The following is a 20,851-nucleotide window of genomic DNA, read 5'->3' as shown; positions in this document are numbered from 1 at the left end:
TAGTAATTTTAATAACGTACCTGCACGTACTACTTGGACACACCTTACGGTGGTAGGATCGAAGGTATTAGATTTTACAACTCAGAACATTATTGGATTAACATAATAATATATTATTCAGATTTATTATTTTCATTTTGTACGAAAGACGTACCTGCGGGTTCAATTTTGTAGCCCCTTTTGTAAACATTGATTAAAATCGACAGTTGCGTTGCGTAGTTGCCGCGTAGCCCGTTTGCATAAATTTATTCACGTTCATTACTTCATACCTATCCCTACTCATTACGGAGTCTTTAGAATAATTTAAAAATTATCAAGGACAAATCGCAGTCGGGATTTTTTACTTTGTTTTTTATTTGACTACTCATTTCTTAGATGGAATCGTGGTAACCTGCGATGGGCATGATATACCATCATATCTATACTTCTACAGTCACAGTTTGTCTAGTGTAAGGCTTCGGCGTGGCTAGTTACCATCCTACCGACAAAGACGTGCTGCTTAGCTATCCGATACGATGACACGCTGCTGACGGGGGGGAAAGAAGACGTCGGCAATTTGCAGCACGTCAGCTTCCCCTGGGAGGCGGCGGGTAACTATTGGGCTAGCTACCAGTTCCTACTGTCCAAGCAGTCCCAACCCCCTCCTCTTTAGCGTGGTAGCCCTAGGAGCCCGGGAGGGTAGGCGTTGGTAGCGTCCGGGAAGTATACAACGGGTTCCCCGGGCGTCTAGAAAGGGCAACAAGAGGGACATGCCATGATGGTTTTTAATTCGTGTATATGAGTCACACATAATCTCTGTCACGCCGAAAAGGACGCAGGTTGCCATAAAGGTTTTCAACTTAAGACGTAGGTGTTAAGCTTCATGTGTCTGTAATAACACTGCCAACAAAATTAAACTTTCCCGGACGAGGCACGACCGCTCTACTACTGCTTTACGGGGCTACGTTGTCTATGTTGCAATGTAATACGCTTGGTGGCACGGCTTTATTAGTCGAGTGATAACTCACCTACTGTCCAGAAGATCAAAAATCAGCCGCTCCATAAAATAAAGTTTTCTGGTTTGTCTTTGAATGGATAAACTAATTTATTGGAAAATGTATTTAATCTGGCGATGCGGAAGACCTCGATAGTGTCAAGTAAAGACCTTACTTGTAAGATGAATCGTAAAGAAATATAGGTACCATTCTGGTATGTTCCGGTATGATATAATCGATCAGTCATATGATCTTCTAAGGATTTTTATAACAAAATAAACTTAAATAAGAAGAATAGGAAACTAAAAAAACTTTCATTTGTTTTGCAACAAAGGTAATTAAAAACTAAACCAGACAAAGAACCCAGGCAAAGTATGAATCTAGGTCAAATGAAACTGAGTTCATAAATCTAAAACCTTTAGGTATCTATAACATCCATTCCATTGCACCCGTATTATGTTCCAGATACAAAATAAAAACCTGACGCAGGATATTGCTTCAGCTTATTTCAATAAAACCTGAGCGCTGATATTCTGCTCAAATGGAAGGAGAATAGAAGAAAACAATTCCAGAATTTCGGAGGTTTTCAGTTACCAAAAGGTTATAGCAAAGTCCTATTATAGTATAAAGGGCTACATAATCGATAAAAAAGCTCGGGTGTGAATTTTTGCTCAAACCAGGTTGCTCTTGTAATAATTTTAAAAGACAATGTGAGATAGTAATAAAAAAAAATAACACCCGGCTAAGTTTGTTGTGTGCTTCTACCTAGACCAGGATGCGTTTTAAGTTTACGAATATGGTACGTTAATATGGTTTTCGCCATCATCTCACTATCTTGTACACATTTATCATGTACGCATCATTAGTGCCATCTATGGGCATACTTGAATAAAGATATTTTTTACTTTAACTTCCACTTCCACTTCCACTTAAATATATTTTATTTATAAAACCGTATGTTTGTATCAGGGTAGCAACCTAGGGTTTGCCCTATTAGGTTATCACAAAGAAAATTTAAATCCTTGTTTTGAAACATTCGAACAGAAAGACGAAATAATCAATATCTAAAGACGTGGTCGCAGTAAAATGCTGTCACCCAATCAATCAATCAATTGATTTTTTATTTTGCTTGAATATGGTACATGCAACATGTTTACATAGGTGTTAATAAAATTTTATAAGTATCACATATCATGCCAAGATTGGCGTGCAAAAATTATTCGTTAATGATTATATCAATTTTCTACATTAAATAACAAGTCACATTTAAGTAATTAATTAAAAGTAAAACACAAAAATAGGAAATGAAAATATCAGATTAAATAAAAAATTAATACTTAAGAAATAAAATGAATTAATGAATGTCTATAATTATAATAATTTCAATAAAAGAACAGAATCAGATAACTTGAACATTTAGCTGCTTAACAATTTAACATTTATTTAGACTCCCTGGAGATATAGCGACATATTGCATAGTATAAAACACTGGTTAGTTCTGGCCATTTTAATTTGAGCTTTTTATTTGCCGGACATTCACTATTTAGCGTGCAGCGTAGCAACTAATAAATGCAGTGGTTTTTGCTTAGAAAATGCTCGGGAAAATTCTCCAACAATCATTACTTGTTGAGAGTAAAGTCAATGCAAAGCTTTACGTAGCTAGTGAATAAATAGTGCTGGGTTCGGATAGTTTTTACGTTGGTACCGGACACGCTGTGCCGAGTGCTGCAGCTTGGTCCAAGGTGTAAGAGGTTTAAATCTACCTTTTAAAGACTTTATCCTGAATGACCGACAGACAATCTTATCTGAATCCTAAACCAAGAAATTTGGAATCAAGAGAAAATATTCTTTGAGCACAGCAAACGACTAAGAAAATATAATTTTTGTAACAATCTCTTATATGTAATGAAATTTGAAATAAAAGTATGATACTTTTCAAGTTATAACGTTAAAATTTGAGTGTGGCCGTAGCCTTAGTGTAATGCTTAAACTTAATTTAAGTTCACGTTTCATTCACACATCTTTTTGTTTGTTTGTTTTGTTTTATAAATACCTTTATTTATTAAATAACTATATTACAGTAGTTCATATCCTAGTGACTAGCCTAGGTTAAACAAATAAATAATTTATTACTTACAGTTTAGCAGGTTACAACACCTTTTTAAAACCTTACACCATATAAACTAAACATTTCTAACAACTTATTAAACCACATAACAGTTTATAATAATTTATTTTAGGGATAAATTTTATATCAATGCTCTTGTCAGCGTAGCCCTTTCCAACCTTCTCCATCCATGGGCATCTCTTTCAACTCTTTATAAGTTGCCGCCTCAACTTTTCGTTTTATTTATCTCACAAAATCCAGTCTCAGTCATTCTCTTCCTCTCTCTCTCTCCCTCTCTCTCCCTCCACTTTCTCCAAAGTTAACTTTGTTTAATTCAGGCTAGAGGCACTGTTATCGCTCGTCACATCGTATTAGGCGGGTATTCTGTATCTTGCACCACACGTCGCCGATGTCCGGCCGCTGCTCCGTGCCCTTTTTAGCGCGTATCCGTAACATTGTTGGACTCCGTACCGCATCTATTTACTCTTCGCCGAAGCGAGTAACAACGCACCACAGCTGTCTGCACTGCTTTAACAAATTAATTTTTAAGGCAACAACAAAAGTTATAGAACAGTGCATGTGTGTGAAATTAAATTTCTAAAATAAAATAAACCAATTATAATACGGAGTGTAAGTAAGTATATAACCTTGTGGTTAAAGCTTCCCTTTCAGGGAACCGAGTGTCTTCCCCGGTACGCACCTCTTATCTGTGTTTTTAATTAGGTGTAGGAATTTAAAATATCACTTGCTTTAACGGTTAAGGAAAACATCTTGAGGAATCCTGTGAACCCCTGAGATTTCAACAGTTTTTAAAGGTATGTCAAGTCTTCCAATCCTCACTTGGCTACTGTGGAGGACTACGGAAATGGGTTGACAGTGGTGAAGTATGTCTGTTCATATTAACAATTACATATTTTGTCTATTAAGGACTTTCGTCCTTCATCTCCAAATATCTTGATAGCATCTTAAGCAACCATCCACTATATCGGCCACTATCCACGAAAATTATCTTTTTCTTGTTTACCTAATAAAAAGTGAGATCTAGACACTTGAACATCAACAAAACTAATTTTCCTACATACCTACAGACATTTGGATTGTTATAAACATTTTCAGTCATAGCTCTATCTAACTGCTTTAATTAATTGGCAAGCTCTTTGAAGACTCTAGAACTATCCCGGTATGAACGTTCTTGGAGCTTATGGAATAATTGATTTAGCAAAATGCTTCGTAATAAATAAAAAAGGACCTTAAAAATAACACTGAATTGATATCTTTGTACAAAATAATAACAAATTTCATGCGTGTAAAACTGCAAGCAAAATACTTGTTCGTAATAAAAAAAGACGAATCCACCGTCTGGTGACCCAAATGTGAAAGGCGTCGTGAAATATAACTTCGTTCTGCGGAATATCTACGCCTGTAGTGCTATTACGAAATGGAACAGCTTCACCTGCAACGCTGATGCAGCGTTGAAATGAAATGCTTGTTATGTATTTCACAATATCAAGTCGTTCAGCTACAACCATATCGTGACAAGAATACTCTTTATAGATCCCGTTGCTTATAATAAACATAACCATTGTAACGGATCATCAGAATGTACCATTTTATTGCTACTCAAAATCAAAATCAATGTAATAAGAGACTTAGTGTCTCTTAATACGGCGTGAAAATAAATTGACATCATAGTATGCAATGGGAAACTCATATTGGAAATTGATCGAGATTCATGCACCTCGAACTTTATAATTTACTGCTGCCGTAAATTATTTAATATTATTTATTTATTGAAAAAAAACTATAACATATTTTATAGGTTCTTCACACCCTTAAGCCTTTGTCCACTTATCAGGGTACTTGACATTCCTCTTAAATGACAGATTAGGTACTTAAATACTAAAATAAAACGAAACAACAGTCACCATGCTCGCAATGTAGTATGCTAGAAAACATATTGTTGGTTGCAAATGTACGGTAATAACCTTCACTTTATATAATAAAAATAATAAGCGAGATTTGTAGATCAACAGGTAGAGTTTTTATTATATTTTATTCCATTTTAGCCCTCAGCTGCAATTTTCCTGCTGTAAAGTGATGTTCTAAGATACTTAGAAGAAAATTCAGTCATTATAAATTTCCAAACTGGGACTTAAAAACCACAGCGTTCAGCGAGGTCGGTAGAATTATTGTAAAATACTAAGTGCCTGTCAGAGAACTCGACGTTGAACATAGTCTTATGGAATAAACCCTTGAAAACAACTCCAACACAAAATAGCGCCACAAATTTGCGTGCCGCGGTCTAGATTTTCAGAAATATTCTGTGTGTTCAATTGTCAGAGTGCGGCAGACACGCGGCTAGGATTCGCTAGTTTAAAGCCTATAATAGTCTATGAGCTGGCGCAGGAAGTTAATGTATAAAGCCTTCTGAGAAAGCTCAGATTCATGGGGAATATAACGCAGCCTTAAGCGCTGTTGTTTTAAGTGTAATGGCCCGGATTCGATCTAGTCACCCTACGGACAGAGACGTGCCGTAGGGATTCAGCAGTCCGTTACGTACGTTATCCCTTAGGAACCACCTAGGGTTTTATATAACTGCCATAACGCTAAGAAGTCTGTCTGTTACCATTTTAGACTGCGTCATCACTAACCAGCTGGTGACATTTCAGTCAAGGGCTTGACTTGTAGTGGAATAAAAAAAGAGTCACTCATCGGGCGATGGAGAGAGCTCTGTAAGGGGTATTTCTATGTGATCAAATCAGAAATATGGAGATCTGTAGAAGAGCCGATAGCGACGCAATGATAGCAATCGGCGGGGCATATAGATTGGAAAACCGATGGACGTTAGGGCCCCAAGGAAACAAAACCAAATACGACGCATATATACAAATACAAAGGAGAAAAACACCACTATATAAGACAGTTTCGTTATTTGTAATACCTGAGATCCTTCTCTGCTATAAATGTGTGGCATTTATAGCAGAGAAGGATAGGTAATTTAGAACCATCAATATTCCATGTTTGGCGGATCTAGGCAATTAACTCCAACCCTTAGATAAACACTATCTCCAAGATATAATATTGGTATATTATAGTTAGTTATAGTTGGGTATCGAAGAAGTTTGAGATTAAATTAAGTTTTATTTTTGTACGTAGGTTAAACTCTTCAAATCTTATAAATTCAAATTCAAATTCAAAGTAAAAATTTCTTATTCATGTAGGCCTATCATAGGCACTTATGAAGAGTTCATACATATATGTTTACATAATTGTAAGGTGATGGTGATAATTTTGTTCGCCAACTTAAACCTAAAGCTACGAGGGTTTCAAACGCGCCCTAGTCTAAGAAGAGCCCATAACAAACTAAGCCGAGCATTTTTCTGTTATCACCATCTCACAGGTAATTAATATTAAGCTATGAATTTAGAGCAAGCTTTTTTGCCTTAAGTAATCCTTAACATTAAAATAGGATTTTTCTTTAAGCTTACGTTTTATATAAACTTGAATGAATTTCTCCTGTTGGACTTCCACTTGATCTGTTTTTTGACCATGTTTTCCTTAAATATAAGTACCTTTTATATTTACAGTTCACTATACAAATAAGCTTTTAATTTAAATATAGTAATATTGTTTCTTTAAAATATAAATATAACCTAAAATAAACTATTTAAAACTAAATAAAATCTAAGACGTCCTCGAAACCACCGCAGCGAGGCACAGTTCCTAAGATGCTGACAGCATTGCCCCTTTGGATGACCAAACTAATTCGTTGGCCAAGGTAACTGCCCGCTCTAGGATCACCGGTAGACTCGATAACCCTTTTCGATAATTCTTTGAAAAGGGCTCTTGCCTCCGGAACCCACGGTCCCAAAGTCTCTAAATTAATGAATAAATAAATGAATAAAATTAATGAATGAAATACACTTTATTGTACACCAAAAAAAAAAAAAACAAGAATTAGAAAAAAAACTTTGAACTTATTAAGATATATAAAAGATTTCATTCGTTTATTTGTTATAAAATAATATACAATTGCCCTTGAATGAATAAGCAACTTTATTTAGCCTAGTAAACTGCACAGCGAGTTTATTTTTGTTTCCAATACTTATATTGTTACAGGCCATTTTCTTTTTAAATTTTGTTATATATTTATAACAAACTACAATATAAACAATGTTGAATATTTCAATATAATTTGTGGCCATTAATTACATAAAAATTGCTATCTGAAACAGACATTGCAATGTTTCAATTTTAATTAGGCTTTGTAATAATAAATGACTTTTTATTTTGGATTTCAGTCTCCAACGTGTTGAATAAAAGATCTAACAAAATGGATTAAAGCTCTTAGACTACTATCCTAACGAAAATGGCGTCGTTGGCTTGTATAACGAGTATTTTGCCTGTTTTATTAACACAAAAGAGAATCCAGTGCATGAAGTTTTAGAATATAATACAGTCAGATGTTTTCTGTTACTTGTGAAATGTTAATTTTTGAAAAGAGCAACTCGCGGCATTTCTTTGCGCTCAGTTTTTGACTTGGTAGTTAACTACCAAGTCGCTACAAGAAGCTACAAATGGAAGAATTTGGACCTTGAAACAACTTGTAATTAGTTTTACACGTTGCTATACAACCATTTTTTTTTTTAATTTAGTCAGGCATGAACTGGAGTTATTGTAGCTATCTAATAAATAAACAATTTAAGCTTCTAGCTTCTTTCTATAAGATAATAAAGAGTTTGATTGAACAGACTGATTTATTTTTTCGGCGGAAGTATATCTTGTGTATAAACACATTTTTGCGAAAGTGTCAAACCATTTTGTGTTTGATCCGTGTATATGAAAAAAAAAATCCACCATTGTGTATCATTGTTCCATGAGTATTTAGACGACAAAGTTTTATTGATTTTAAAGCTTCTTGTCACAGGCAAGGTGCTGCGCAGCCAATGTGGTGCCATTTCAAGTCGTTCGCTCGTTTCACTTTTTGAGATTAAGTTCGCTGACCCAACCGTGCCACCAAAAAAACCAATTATCCCAAAATATAAATAACTCCTTTCGTTGTAAAAGAAATTTCAGCCTAAAGATACATCGCGTGTACTTTTGCTGTGTTTATGAAGTTATAAAAACTTTATTGTGAAGCCTTTTATGAGCTCCTCCAGGTGATGTTGTGTTTTAGGGCCCATTCTCAGACTGGTTATAAGCTCGTGTATTGTCTGTTTGACCTTAAACGACAGATGTCCCCGTGTTTATAGCCAGGCTTTCTTAGCCAAGGTCATCGATGCCTTGCTCTTTGTTTTAATTCGTTGACCTCATCGGTATAAAATATTCTTATTAGACAAATCACCCGTTAACTTTATTTAAATTTACCTTGCCGTGTGTCACAAATAAGACAACACCACCGCTCTTAAGCTCTCTCTCTTCCCGTACGAGGCGACTTACTACCCTCTACAGCTCACTGTGGTAATAATGGCCAAAACTTCCCGTTATGAGGAGCCTTTATCCAGCAGTAGATTATTACATTATAGACTATATTATATTATAGACTATTCATCATAATCATCAACCCACTACCGGCTCACTACAGGGCATTAATTCTGAGAGGAGAAGCATACGTAGAAGGGCTGTAGTCCACCAAGCTGACCAAGTGCGGATTGGTAGACTTCACACGCCGTTGAGAACATTATGGAGAACTCTCAGGCTTGCGGGTTTCCTCGCGAGTTTTTTTTTTCACCGGTTAAAGCAAGTGATACTTAAATTGCTTAAATGATAATAGTTCCAACTCGCACTCTGTTAATATTCTTTGAAATTCAAAGTCAAAGTGAAAATTTTCTCCATTAAAATATACCAAAGGAGCGCACTTTTCATACGCACATACCAAAATGCATTTCTATCCGTTGTAGTAAAGTGCTGATAATGACCTAATTTGTTTAAATAAACTAAATCTTCGGAATACATTAAATGCGCCCTGGTCTAAGTCTACGTACTTGGATAACCCTAATTCTTTGAAGTTGTTTAGGATATTTTAATTAATACAATCTCCTTTCCGGTTAGTATTTAGTGGTTGCAGCTTGTTTAGTATTTCAACTATTTCACTAACTGCAAATGAATTGTTGTGGATTATTTTGAAGTTTTCCCCCGAAAGTTAAGCCGAAGTCATACGACTACCTGTTTGTAAGAGCATTTAAAAAATCGATTCAGATTGACCCTTAATTTCCGTAGTCGGGTCAAAAATAGAAGTAGAGTAAAAACTTAATATGTTGTAAAAACATTTTTCCATCCAACACAAGTGGAAAGAATTTAAATATTCATAGCGAACTACGCGGGTTCATGTTTTGTTATTGAAATTAACCTCGTTTAAAATTCATACGCACTGCGAAATCCCTGAACATTTCTTTAAACAAACGTGTAAAGATATAATATTCAGAGGATTTTACATTAAACGCACCGTTCCACTGCTATAAAAGTACTGGGATTGTTGTTGTAGTAATATAGACTTTATTGAAGGAGATGTAAAGTTGAATGTACCTGTCCCTTAGTTTCGTCATTCTCATTGCTGACGGTCGCGATCCCCACTATGGATCACCATTTTCTCGAACGGTGTCGCCATTTGTCTGTTCCCGAATTGTGGAGACTAACGATAAGATTATGTTATGCTATATCGTGTTGTTTGATCAGACAAGGTGCATTAACATTGCCCTTATTTAACATCCTCTAAGGTTTCCATAGCTTCAGAGGGAAAGTGTACGTTATACTCAATTATTTTACCATACATGGTACACAACTTTCGTAGAAGCAGAGCTTTTCGTAACAAAGCCCATCCGGGGCAGTACTACCGACAGTGCTTATATTTGCCGGAATTGCCGGATTTGCCGGAATTCCAGTCTAAAAGGCGTAGTTGCCAGTGTTATTACAGGCATGAGGCACATGAGGCTTAACACCTAAGCTTCTTGTTGATGGACATAGGATTGCACGTTGCAGGACCTGTTCCTTCTATTGCATGCTTCGTACTAAATAAAAAAATAAATAAATATATTACTACAATACACACATCGCCGTCTAGCCCCAAAGTAAGCGTAGCTTGTGTTATGAGTACTAAGATGACTGATGAATATATTTATGAATAACATATATAAATAATTAAAATATACATATATAAACATCCAGACACTGAAAAATATTTTTCGTTTTTCCAGTAGTGGGAATCGAACCCACGGCCTTGGACTCAGAAAGCTGACTCGCTGCAAACTGCGCCAAACGGTCGTCTAACTAACTACTATCCTGTTAAGGTGAACCATGTGTTTAGTCTGCAATAATTATTACTATTTGAAAAAACACGTATCTTTGAGATTAACAGCTCTGAAAACCCCTGGACTGAAGTGGAGTACCTACCCCGAACTATTAAACGTAGCGTTGGTCACTATAATATAGCTAAGAGCCGCTAGAAACAAGCATCTTAGGAATCGGTTGTTATATAATGCAAATATAAATGCAATAAAAAACAGTGCAAATACTTCCACTACGCTATGCATTTCGAAAACTCAACTGACCCTTTAATGTAAAATTATCCAACTATAAATTAACATGAATCTTAAAAATTATCCAACTTTAAAGTAACACAATCTAGAGAAATGATCTACTTTTCCTAGGAGAATGGAGCGTTAACAAATCTGTATATATATATGTTATATATATGATGTTATTAAATTATGACGTTGACGTTTAATCCTCTATTAAAAATGACAGATGTAACAAATGTGTGTGTAACTTTGTCGTTTGACTGTGGCGTTACTGTACATAGCAATTTAGCTTATTTTATACATAATCTTTAAATCTTTACTTGTTTACATTGTTCTTCAAAAATAAATATCTTATTACCTAAGACGACATACAATCAACCGTTTAGATTGCAGTTAAGTCCTAAAAAAAAGAAAACACTATTTTTATTTTTGTTATCCATTTTATTCCGAGAAATATGTTCGGAACCAAACTCACAAAAGAGTAGATTTTAACTGTTTATTATCTGTAAAATAAAGCGAGTAAAAGTCGTAAAGCCAAGAGCAAACGAGAACTCATTACATTGTATGAGATGTTGTTTAAAAATAATCCTGCGAATGTTCTCTAAACGGATTTCACGTCTGTGCAGTAGATGCGATCTTAATTCAGGAAAATACGGCTGGAATTATACTTCTCGTTATTCCACTATAAGTTACCCCTTACGGCACTCTCACGTGGTAAGTTGTGATGCAGTCTAGGATGGTATTGCGGTAACTTGTAAGTGCATGGCAGTTACCTACATAGACCGCACCCTACATGGGTTTGTGGCACGTCTTTGTCTATAGGGCAACCAGCCACTGCCGAAGTAACCAAACAAAATACCAATAATAACATAAATGCCTGATGAAGAGTGTATTTCTACAAGTACAGGTTCGCGTGAATTGATTAAAAAAAAAAATTTGAATAATTAATTAGATTAGATTCTTACTGGTCATGTCACTACTACAAAAAAAGGAAGAAAAAAACAAAAGTTTCGTTGGAAGAAGTTTTTAGTCCAGAAGTGGGCTGTTACAGGATCATAACGGATAGTTAAAAATAGAGTATGTTGTATCTGCAGCACATTAACACAAAAAATAGAGTTGTAATTCTTATAATACTAGCTATCGCGCGTTCTGCGTGCGTGTTTTTAACGCTCTTTTATAAATCCCATGGAAAACGTTTGTTTTGGCGGAATGAAAAGTAGCCTATGTTACTCTCCGTCGTTTCAACTAATTTTAAGCCTAAAATCAAGTTGATTGGCTCAGTAAGGGGGTGAAGGAAGAAAAAACAAACAACTTTCGCATTTTTAATATTAGTAAGGAAGTTGAGATAAGAGTGGTATAACGTCGGCATTATAATAAACATAGATCATATAATCGTCTGCACAATATTAGTCCAATCAATATTAGAGGAAATACAGTTATACGTGATGTTGGATCGGATGTATTCACTGCATCAAAGTTTATGCAAATAGTTTATAGTACTAGATCGGTTTTAATTGCCTCTTTGGTCTTGAGTATTCGTGTTTTAATCACAAGGTCCTGGATTCCTCAGAAAAGCCAAAAGTTAAATTTAATTTTAAAATATGCATAATCAATAGATATTTGAAAATTTAATTTATATACATAAATATATTCATAATGGACTGGAACAGTATTAATATTAGAAGAAAAAAATAACTTGTAGTGCAGTTTACTAGGCTGCATAAAAATAGTAATTCATTTAAGGGTAATTGTGTAATCATTTTATAACAAATCACCAACTGAAATCCTTGAGATGTCTCTCAACAAGTTCAAGGTTTATATAAAACGTACCTAAGCTTATAGAAAAATCATATTAAAATATTAAGGATTATGTATGTATGATAAAAAAGCTTGGGGCGCGCTAACGTTATAGCTGAACTTTACTCGACTGTGAGATGGTGATAACACAAAGAACCCTGGATAAGTGTGTTGTGGGCTCGTTTTAGACCAGGGCGCGTTTGGAGCCCTCATAGCTTTGGTTTTAAGTTAACGAATGCAGTTATCACCAACACTTACATTAATGTTAACAAGTTAAATGTATGAACGCTTCATAAGTGATAAGGTATACATGAATAAAAAATTTTTGAATTTGAAAGTTATAATTTACACAGTTTATCTACTAAGAAATTTCTAGGATCAGCCTTGAGATAGGAAAATTAATAAATATATAACGACAATATATTCGCCATCTAGCCTCAAAGTATACGCTTCCTATACTATGAATTTAGGATAAATATGTTATCGGTAAAATCTTAGCAAGCTGTGGAGCAAGAGAGCGGAGGCCTGTGCCCAGCAGTGGGGTTTTTTAAAAAAGCTGAGAATGACGAAGATGGCGAAAATGACGTTTTTATTGATAACAACAGTGACCAGAACACAGCAATGCTGTACAACAACAACAAAGCTTGGCGGTAGTAGTTCCTCAGACGAGCTATGTAACGTAAACTTCTACTACTTATAACAAATATATACAAGAGATTTATATATATTAAGATATAAATAAACTATATTTAAAAAGAATTAGGACCCATTACGTTATAATATAGTTTATTTATATCTTAATATATATAAATCTCTTGTATATATATATATATATATATATAAATATAATATATATATATATAAATAAACTATATTTAAAAAGAATTAGGACCCATTACGTTATCCTAATATATATACATCTCCTGTCACGATGTTTGTCCGCGATGGACTCCTAAACTACTTAACCGATTTTAAATTAAATTGGCACACCGTGAGCAGTCTGCTCCAACTTAAGAGATAGTATATAGCTTAGATCTTTAATTATAGTCGCAATTTTATTTTATTGCAAATTATTTGTCTATAATTAATTGACATTCACATGTTATATATATATATATACTACTATACTCATTTAAGGCTTAGCGATACTGAATACTTTAAAAACAAAATCAAACGCAGACGAAGTCGCGGGCAACAGCTAGTTAATTATAAAGAAATAAATCTACAGTCAAAATATTTTAAGCAAAATATTTAAATAATTAAAGCATTGAATTGTCACTCGAGTTGTCAAACGTTGAAATACGTTCTGTGGGAGGTGATTGTAAAATAATAAAAGATGGAGAAAAAAGTGAGTGGATCGCCCCAATTTTATAAAATATCCCACATATATGCATACCTATCATATATGATTTTACTAATATACTATACTATTACCTACTACAACTATTGTAGTAATACTATAGTATATTAGTACAGAAGGAACAAAAATAAAAATTATTATTATTTCTATGTATTGTTCGTTGTTGGTATCTATCATCGGTGGATTTAGACGTACACTCAACGTAGCGAATTGGTGCAGAAGCTTCTACAAAAATTTTCTTGAAGTTCTAGATTTAGGTTGATAAAAAAAATAAGTGAAAGGATACCACATGCAAATAAATGAAATAGAAACGGAAACCCTTCAGTTAGGTAAGGATAAGCAAAAACTTCAGATGTTGTAATATTCAAGATATTGCATCTTGAATATTACAACATCTGAATATTTCCAATAGCGCGCCTCGCTTGGATATTCAATTATGAAACGCGAGTCCGTTACCTGCGAGCAGATTCTGTTACGGAAATGCTTACTCGTACATCGGTTGCAACATCAAGCAAAAACGACAAAGTGTTAATAGATAATGTGTGCGCGCATGTTTTGTGTGTGCGTGTGTGTGTGTGAGAGAGATCTGTGGGTGGATGTGTGTGTGTCAGTTGTTCGTGTGTGTCTGTATGACTTTGTCTGTGGCATTGTATTTCACGAACCAATTAACTTATATCTTATTCCTTGGCAAAAAGCGCATTGCTCTGATCAGTTTTTCGTCATCATCAACCCATTACCAACTACAGTACACGCGTCTCCGCTTGGAATGAGAAGGGCTTAGGCCACCATGATCGCCATGTGAGGTGCATTGGTAGACTTCACTGGCCCTTGAGAACATTATGGTGAACATCTAGGCAGTTTCCCCTCGGTGTTTTCTTTAAATTGACAACGCACAAAAGGTGTATGGCAGGGATCGAACTCGGTCCCCTCGAAAGGGAAGCCAAAGCTATAACCACTAGGATATTACCGCTTTAGTTATTGTTAAAACGATAATAATATCATAATCTTTCTATTTGTAACGGTTAGCTGTCCTATAAAGACGTCTATGGCATTATCTCACCTCTGAGTATAATCAAACAATACTATATATATACATACATATATATATATATATATATATATATATATAAATAAATAAATACTAAATATATATATATATATATATACTAAATCAATCCTTTGCGGGCCCTTGAATTTTTTGGATAATGGAGATTTGTTGACTACATAAGCTTTTCAGAAGATTATAGAGAGCTTTCCGCAGGTATTCTCACAACTTTTTGAACGTGAAAATGACACGGTTACCCCGAAAGTGAATCCAAAGTCCTAACCATTAGGCTGTCACCACTTCACGCACATGCATATGTAACATTTATAACATACTCGTATTATCAGTGTTATTTAGTCCAGTTCCCAAATTGCGTCTACTGGGAGCAAACCAGAGACCTTCAGCTTATAAGAACACTGACCACTGCGCAAGAGAGGTCTAAAAATTTGTCACTTGAACTGACAGCATAAAGTCAGTCAAATACCTCTGAAGTTTCTATGTATATGTATCATAAAACATGTTATGTGGCACTCTATAACCGATACCAAAGCCAATATATTTTTTCTGTCTGTATTTGTTTTCTATTGGCCGCCATCACGCTAAAACTACTTAATGAAATTAAATACGATTTGGCATGACTTGAAATTATACTGCGAGGTAGGACATAGGATACTTTTTATGCCGGAATTCAGCACAGTCCCTTTGGGAGAGGTAGTGAAAGTGTTTGCTGATTTTACACGAAAAGCCCGTCAAAAGTAAGGATTTGAATTTGTACTGGATAGGGTGTAATATCAGTTTACGTGCAAATCTTATGTGGTTTTGAATGTGGTGTAAGATAGAGGACAGGACTCCTCAGCGTACAGCAGCTAACTCGTCACCTAAGGCTTAAAGATACTGAATATATTAATCGTTGGTACATTTAAAAGGACTTTACTGCTAGGATGAATAGAAAATGTAAGAAATTTTATTCATCCTATTCAGACAGAATTTTCAAGACCATGAACAGATAAACTAGACGCCCACACCGCAGTCTTGTGTTCAAATATTTTGAAAGAAGTTGCATCGCGATCTTCTAACTACGTAAAGTTTGATATTTTGGCACTATCAACAAGTAGACAATGCAACAGTAACGTACTGCTGCGTCCCGTATTTGCGCGGTCGAAGTCGCAGGGCACATTGGCTAATTATTATCATACGGAAGGGCAAGTGATGGTTAAGTTAAAGACTGTACATAACTCAGGACCGCATTCGTAATTCGAAGTATTCATATAATTAGTACTTCTGAGTTTCTTTTGTCATTATTTTAATTTATGAAATAAATGAGTTATGTCACTCATACACCGCTATCAACTGATTTCCACTGTTACAAAAATGCCACACTGGCCTCAATATATAATATCCAGTTCAAAAAGTTAAAGATATAATAAATCATGCCAAAATATTTCGGTCGTGTAAAACGCAGCAAAGATATGTAAACATTGAGACTTTTTTTCAAAAAGTGCTATCACTGAATTGCAGTTGTTTTTTTTGCCATACTTGTTTTTTTACACGACAAGGTGAAATTAAAAATTGACAGTTTATTTCAATGTCAGAATATGTTAAGTGATGATGCAGTCTGAGAAGAGGGGGCTAATCTGTGTTGGGTATAGCGTTATATCAAAATTTATATCGCTTAGCTTTCGCGGATCGTACTGGAACGCAAAATCGTTAGGCGGCACGTCTTTGTCGGTAGGGGACTACCAACCACTGCTTAAACTTTCCACCAGACTAGGGTATGTTCAGAAATTATAAATTCTTAAATTACCTATATTGCCTATACCTATTGTACAAACTCGCTAATTAGATTGTTAGACCCTTATCACCATGTCATTATACTACGTAAATCATGGAAAGTCCTAATATTTATAGCAACCTTTTTTACAGTATGTTTTGTATTCTCTTAAATTTTAAATATAATATCTACAACGTGTTAATGAAAACCGAGAACCTAATTGTTTTTGAGTAAACCACTGCCAAAATTTGTACTGCAAGAAATCAGATACAGCTCTAACATCACATGCAAAATTAAAATCATGTGACTCCGGTCACTTTATTAGGTACACTTCGCGTATCCTTTATACTATCGGTCTTTTTCATTTTACACAGATATATATGCTTGTTAAGATTTAATATTTTTACAGGGATTCCTAATAAATATAGTTATGAATCCTTCAACATTATTTCGTAATTCTGTTACACGTTCTATAAATTATCAAAGTGTCTGAGAGTCTAAAAAGTCAGTTAAATAACTGTTTTTTTCTGTTATACACATTCTATTGTCTTTTATTTTTTTCGAACAAAGACTTTGACGTACCAACAAATTGATGGGTAAACCGCGGGACAGTGTGCCAATTCAACCATTTGGAATAAAAAGTCATCAGAGCCTTAGGGCTGTTGTGGAAAAACAAAAATAAATTCTAACCTCCAAGCTTAGGAAACTGGAATAGCACTTCAAGTTTTAATTAAACAGTCTAGTGTTGGCGAAAAGGAATTCCTAGTTGAAAATATACATGGAAGTTGCGCCGGCTGTTTTTCTTTATTCTGTTTGCACTGCAGTTTGTTCCGGCCCGCTTTGTGGAATCGCAACTACCTTCATTTAAATGTAACTTCTTGTGAATGCACAGCAAGATGTAATGCGTCCTGTAGTGTTCATATTTGCCCCCATTGTAGTGGAATGAAGTTGTTAAGTGCTAATGCTGAAGTGAAGGTGTATGCTACTGAATTAAAAGTTTTAAAAGCGTCCTCGCCTTTACGTACTTTGACCTAGTAAGTTTGGTTTTTTACTGGGTCTTTGAGAGTGAACTCCGCTGAGAGACGATAGAGGTGTAACGAAGTCAGGAAGACTATGCAATTTTCCGTGTGAGGCTGTTCCGTTTTAATGTGTGTCAAGGAGAAATATAGATCACGCAACCATAGCTTCTTTTAAAACTTATCCTTAGAGCCTATTTGTCTAAAGTATCCTGAGAGCTATTTTAGGTATATTTTTGTGTCGTCTACACTATCATTGTATGCGCTACAAAATTGCGTTATGATACCTCGTAAAGGTATCATAGGGAGGGATCGTTTAATCGATCTAAATATATTTCTTATTCTTGGCGGAAATCTTAAATTCTTCGTAAACAAAATCGCGGGCTTCAGCAGTGCTAACTAGTAAATATATTTTTAAAGTTAAAGTTTTATTGCGAAAGTGTTTGTTTGTCGTTTCTTTACGCCTTAACTAAACAAAAAATTAACTGATTGTTTTAACCCCGACGCAAAAACGACGAGATTTTTATAAGTAGGACGAGTGCACGCTCGCGCGTTTGTGTGTGTGTGTTTTTTCTTGTTTGGAAACTGAATTATTCGAGAGTGTTTCAAGCTCGGTTCGATTAAAATCGGTCCATATGGCGGTTCACATATTATGTTTTAACAAGTCGTATCAAATTGTAAAATTGCTTGACTAGTAAAATATTACACACTGTGCTAAATTTCAAATCCAAGATGGCCGCCACCACAAAATTATTTTTGGTGGACATTATTTTTTCACAAGTACCTCAATGTATCTATGATATCAAATGAAAGGACTTGACAAGTAGAATAATATGCAATACATGCCGGGTTTCTTTAATTTTATATTTATATTTACTATGGTAGAAAATAGTTGAAAGGAGGGAGAGAAACACAGTTTACAATTTATCCTAGGTAAACAAACGATTTTCACGGGATTTGTAAAAAACCCATAATAAACTCCATAGTATCTTATATATATCTCCTGTATATTATATAAATCTCCTGTCACAATGTTTGTCCGCGATGGACTCCTAAACTACTTAACCGATTTAAAATTAAATTGGCACACCGTGAGCAGTCTGCTCCAACTTAAGATATAGGATAGCTCAGATCTTTAATTATAGTCGCAATTTTATTTTATTGCAAATTATCTGTCTATAATTAATTGACAGTCACAATTATCTGTTAACTCCAAATGATTCTAACAGATGTCGATACTTTTCGACTGGATTGAGTAAGTAATCAATAGATGGCACTGCTATGGTAAACCGACAAACGTGTCATATAAGCTAGCTATCCCTACTTAATATTATAAATGTCAATGTAAGTTTGTTTGTTAAGCTTTCACGCAAAAACTACTTAACCGATCCTCATGACACTTTGTACACATATTCTTAAAGTGTTTATTGGTTTTACACCATACCTCCGACAAATTATTACCGATTGAACTAATTATTTTTGTACTATAGAGGTTATAATATGTGTTTAATTTTGCCCAAACTCTTTGTAGATCTGAATTTGGTTGCAGGTAGAGGACAAAACTCCCGAGCGGACAGCAGCAAACCCCTCATTTAAGGCTTAGCGATACAGAATACTTTTAATTTTATTAGACACAACTAAATTGAATGCATGAAATCAAAAAACAAAATCAAACTCAGACGAAGTAGCGGGCAATAGCTAGTTATAATATATTAGTTACACTGTTATGGGTTAGCTGAATCTCAAATTCCATTTGGCTTCATTACATCATCTGTCCATAATCAGATGCAAGTAAAAAAAATATATACGCAGATTTTATACTTTAAATGTTGTATAGCAGTGGGGCATATACCATTCTTATTTATTTTGAGCCAAAGAGTAAATAGACTTGATACAGTTCCTGGCAATGTTTCGGATACGCGCTAAAAAGAGCACTATGTAGCCGGCGGACATAGAAATTGTGGGGTACAAGGCGATAACGATAGCGATTTCAATGCAACGTACCACATCCGTATCGAAATGGAACCATTCGCCTTGTATTGCATATTGCACTAGGGAAATATAAAAAAATCACGGCTTTAGCACACTGTTATATAGGACTAATAAAGCTCTTATGGTGTTTTAACCCTGAAGACAAAGTAGGTACGGGCTGTGACATTGTCACTCCAAGGTTTTTTAAGTGGGATATAACAATAATTTGACCAACAAATTCACGTGTAATCCTCTACAGTCCATTTACTATAATATACCTGCATAATATAGGAAACTATATAAGATAGAGGACAAGTTATAGTAAATGGACTGTAATTTCATAGCATGCATGCATGCATTTTAAACATAGAGATGTCTGCGGGAAACTTTTAATTAAATTAAAGTCACTAAACAAATTGAATGTTATTAATTTCTAAGAAAAATCCGACTTTTTAGCTCATTTTGAAGACAGCTGCCCTCTGAACGGCAAGTGTTTATCAAGCATCGTGAGAAATGAACTTTAAAATAATAATAATTTTATTTATTTGGAACAGTATATATATAATAAACCGTGATAACTGCATTAATAAAAACTGTGTTGTGATTATCAGGCTATCGTTTTGTTAGTTACAATATTTGATTAATGCAAAAGTTACAGCGTTTAGTTCCTAAATACAAACTTGAAAACTGATTATGCAAAACATTGAGTGTGTGTGTGTGTTTGTGTGTGTGTGCGCGCGTGTTGTGTGGGTGTGTGCGTGTGAGAGTCCGTTTTTAAATGAATAATTGTTAAGGAATTCTTAATTCGGAGCGAAACGGGCGTAGAGGGTACATTGCCAAAGATCTGTTTGGTGTGGAGTATAAGGATTGAAGAAATTATGAATACACCACTCAGATTCTCCTGCTTTTCGCGGAGTATAGCAAATTAAGCTTAATTTTCATAATATGACAATATGATGTTGAAAATGCGGTAATGGTCAGATCAGCCTTAAATCTCCATTCAGTAAAAAAATAGAAAAATATTTTTGGTTCTGCAACTGAAAATAATGTAACAACATATAGAATTATTTTCTCTCGTTTTAAAAAGGAGGGCATTGTGTTATTTAAGGTCTTACTGCCCGCCCCTCTCTAGTAGTCGAGACCGGGTTCTAAAATGCAGCGCTTGGCACAGCATACGTAAAAAGTATCTGAATATAGCACCATTTATTCACTGAGAACGAAATATTTTGCACTGACTTTACTCACTTTAGTTACAGTATGTTTCTATTGGTTGTTTTTTTTTATATTAATAAT

Source organism: Pararge aegeria, chromosome 9 (assembly GCF_905163445.1).
Source record: "Pararge aegeria chromosome 9, ilParAegt1.1, whole genome shotgun sequence".
Classification (NCBI taxonomy): Eukaryota; Metazoa; Arthropoda; class Insecta; order Lepidoptera; family Nymphalidae; genus Pararge; species Pararge aegeria.
Note: the sequence above shows the minus strand (reverse complement) of the source record.